This window comes from Watersipora subatra, chromosome 10, assembly GCF_963576615.1.
Source record: "Watersipora subatra chromosome 10, tzWatSuba1.1, whole genome shotgun sequence".
NCBI lineage: Eukaryota > Metazoa > Bryozoa > Gymnolaemata > Cheilostomatida > Watersiporidae > Watersipora > Watersipora subatra.
In genome coordinates, this window is record NC_088717.1 from 14,963,244 (window position 1) to 14,967,175 (window position 3,932).

Sequence of the window (3,932 nt, forward strand, 5' to 3'; positions counted from 1 at the left end):
TCAGGTAGATCTAGATAGCTGGGATAATGTAGACGGTATAGGCAGTTTGGATAGTGTAGAAGGTTAATATAGCTCGGATAATGTAGACAATGTAGATAATGGAGACAGCTGACGCTGCAGGCAACTTCCTGGTCCTCTGCGCCTAACAGTAATAAAAACAAACAGCAGCACAAGTGTTCCTTTCATTTTTTTTTTTTTTTTTTTTTTCTGGCAATGTGGGTGACTTTGGCTGCTTCCTCTTGCACGAGATACTATCTACTCACTCATTTGGAGGGAGGCGGGTCAGAGACAATGGCTCTCATGACTTAGAAGCCTCCCTCAGTGGTAGAACAGGCCCCATAAGGTCATTGAAGGACAGACATATTGTGGCTATGGGTTGTGGTGGGTCGTAAGGCATTGACAATGTCTGCATGCAGTCTCAAAGTTCTATCTCAAGGTCCTGTCTCCTCAAGGCTAACCAAGCGGGGAGGGGTAGGAACCTATAACTTAAACCATGATTATGGCATGCGAATGGCCAAAGCCAGGCCTCTTCTTCCAAAAAGGTTCCATGATTAAACATGTTTACAATTACTTTTGTTTAAAATTAAATCCGTTAAGAAAATTTATTCATAAAATCCATGTAATGCACCTGTGCTCAGTATAATTCCAGTTTCAACTAAAAACATTATTACTTATTCAAACCAACAATTCAAATTAATCTCAGTAAAGTATGCTGGATAGGTGCCACCCCCGTCGGTGGTTCGGCAGCAAGGTTTTTGTCGTGTGTCATCCTTTTGCAACTTGCATTTCCGTACCTGGACCCTACGGGGTGCCACCTCTTCTTTCGTAGGATGTAATAGATCCTTAGCGAGAGACATTCGGTCTTGTCAGTCCTAAAGGAACCCTCCGACTCCCTGCAACGATACCTATCACCTCCCTTCACCCACGCTACTGGGATCTTACGGATCCCTCATTTACCACCTCATCAGGTTAGTACTGTTAAAATATTCTACATGTATCTGTGACAAGGGACTACATGGCATAATATAAAGTATAAGGTCATAGAAAGTGGTTGTAGTGGCCCACCAGCTGGGTCACTCGATGAACATAACAGGAGTGTACCAGATTAAATTAAAACACGGTCAGGCTGTGGCGATAACCTACTTGTATAGGGTACGCCATTGTGCTACAACATTGATTGGGTTAGAATAGTTAGTCCGGATAATTACTAAGGAGTATTGCCAAAATCAACCAAGCGTGAACGTTCCTACGCTCGCCTTATGAACTGAGGCGAGAGTGTTATAATAAATTTCATGATTGACAGGTGTAGCCACATCAGGAATAATAAACACAGTGGCATCCGAGACCGGCAAGGCTGCGCAAACAAAGCGCAAAAATCCATATCAAGGCACCATGAATGGCGGGCACAAAGAGAAACAAAGTATAAAGGATAAACCAAGAGGGAATAAACAACGAATAAAATATAAACAATCACCGAGCGTCAGGATTCTACCCCACGTACATAGTTCTACGGATTAAACCATCACCTCTTTTTGTGAAGCATTTTTGTAGCTTCTGATAAGTTTTTACAAGATACAATAAATCAGCATAGCTTTCTTCTATATCCATACTTGTGACTTATTACTCACAATAAAATTTATTTGCATGGGTAGCGTTCGAGAATTCAAGGGTTATACATACAACAAGGGCAAGCAGGCGTAAGCCGCGGTCACTGAGCGTGACGGCATAGCTACGAAGGGCATACAATGCTAAATGGAAATTAGCTAACCAATAGGAAGGGACTACGCTATCGTACGCAAACTCAAAGTTAATAAGTATACGCATAAATGATTATACACAAAAAAAACTAGAAGAAAAGAGAGTGTCACTGCGTATTGGACCGCAGGTTATACGTATGGTTCCTGGGCTTAGGCTGAGGAGCGCGTGACTGGTTATTCACGTGCCCGTCTGAAAGGGTATTATCTACGTGGCCGTCTGGTGTAGGGATTAACGTTTTGGACACGTAGGCAGGTTTAACAAATTGTGCAAGTGGAGAAGCAGCCCTTTTTAGGCGCTCTAAGTGAACAACAAACTCTACTCCGGTAGGATTACCGTCTACATTCATAGCTTTAACACGGGCATTTAATCCTCTCAAGCCAGTCAAGACATAAGGGCCGTGGAACTGAGACGTGAATTTCTTCACTTTCCCAGGTAGGGTGCGAGGTACTAAGACATAGACTGTATCTCCTACCACATATTTGTGTCGCCTAGCATGCATATCATGGTAAAATTTGTACGTGCGCTGAGCACTTTCAATATTGTCACTTGCCAAACGCCATGCTACAGCTAAGAATTCACGAGTGGTTTCGGCAACGCTTTTATCTTCATTATAGGTTTCAGGCAAAGAGGCAGGCACACAGAGATCAAAAGGAATGTCAATTTCCCTCCCGCACTGGAGGTAAGTGGGAGTAAAACCTGTACTGGCATGCTGGGTATTATTATAACTGTGAATGACAAAGGGGGTCAACTTATCCCAGTCGTCCTGGCATGAGCTGACCATGGTTGCCATCAGATTACTGTAAGTGGAAAAGAAACGCTCAATGAGGCCATTAGTGGCCGGGTGAAAGGGGGTAGTCTCTTTCTTCTCAATTCCCAACAGGGAGGTCAGTTCCTTCATAACCCCGTTCACAAATTCGCCACCATTGTCGCTCAGCAGGACGCCTGGCATGCCTAGTGGCAATATCACGTGCTGAACCAAAGCCTCGGCCACTGTGGCCTTGGCCTTGTCAGGCACTGGTACTGCCACCACGTACTTTGTGAAGCAACACTGAAATGCCAGTATGTACCGATTGCCCTGCTGAGTGACAGGTAGTGGCCCAAGCATGTCTGTACTCACCCTAGCGAAGGGGCGTTCGCATCCTAGTGGCTGGAGTGGGTACACCGGCTTGGAATGAGTTCTCTTTCTCTGATTGCAGAGTACACAGGCTTCCACGAAGGCAGCAACGGTCTGGTGCATTCCCAGCCAGTAGTATTTCTGGGCTAGCCGTCCGAGGGTGCGCTTCCTCCCAACATGGCAACCAAACAAACCGGAATGGTATGCCTGCAACACGTCAAGCTGCATGGAATGAGGTACGCAAAGTAACGGGCGAGTGCTGCCGGCAGGATGGAAGTAGAGCACGTGACCATGGACGGAGTACTTGTCGCGATGTAATTGGAGGTGTCGCTTCTGGGTCACGTCCAGCTGGTGTGGAATGGTCCCGCTTTGTAGGAGGCCGAGAATCTGTCCCAGGAAGTGGTCCTCTCTCTGTCTCCTACTCCATACGTTGTTGTAGGTGACGAAGGCTGAGCGGTCTCTATCCTCCTCGCTGTCCAACTCCAATTGCCAATACGCCTTCTGGAGGTCGATAGTTGTGTACAGGCCCTGTCCGGATAGCATCTCCCGCACGGAGTCTTGATGTGGAAGGGGATGACACAGCTTCTTGGTGGCAGCGTTGATCGCCCGATAGTCTGTGCACAGTCGCCAAGCTCCTTCCTTCTTCTTCACTAATAGGACCGGGGATGCCCATGCTGATTGGTTTCCGGGCTCAATTAGACCTGCCTGGGCTCCAGTATCGATCAGGGCGTCCATCGGGGTCCCGTTCACCTTCAAGCGGGTCAAGGACAGGTGTGAGGAGGAGGAGCCACAGAGAAGGTCATGTACAGTCGGAGCGAACCTAGCCGACCGCCGGGGGCGGCCCCTCCTGGGTCTCCGAGTCGGACGAGGAAGCGTTCTTGACGGGTCGTCCTCATACAACTCACTGGTTATTGGAGTATCCTTGCGGGAAGGAGGATGAGGCGGAGCCGTGAGAGCCATCTCAGCGGGGTCCTCCGCCTCAGCTGAGTCCTGGCGGATTTCCCCAGCGCCCTGCTGGTTGACCTGCACCGAGAGGTTAGTACTTGCTCCCGAGCCATTA

General features: G+C 47.8%; 1 long non-coding RNA gene across 1 annotated transcript; it reads left to right on the forward strand.

Annotated features, from left to right (window-relative positions):
- Window positions 1-239: 239 nt before the first annotated feature.
- On the forward strand, window positions 240-3,272 carry LOC137405934 (uncharacterized). The gene is made up of 3 exons (XR_010979823.1): window positions 240-2,190; window positions 2,373-2,437; window positions 2,955-3,272. It is a non-coding gene; the product is annotated as an uncharacterized lncRNA (long non-coding RNA).
- Window positions 3,273-3,932: the final 660 nt, after the last annotated feature.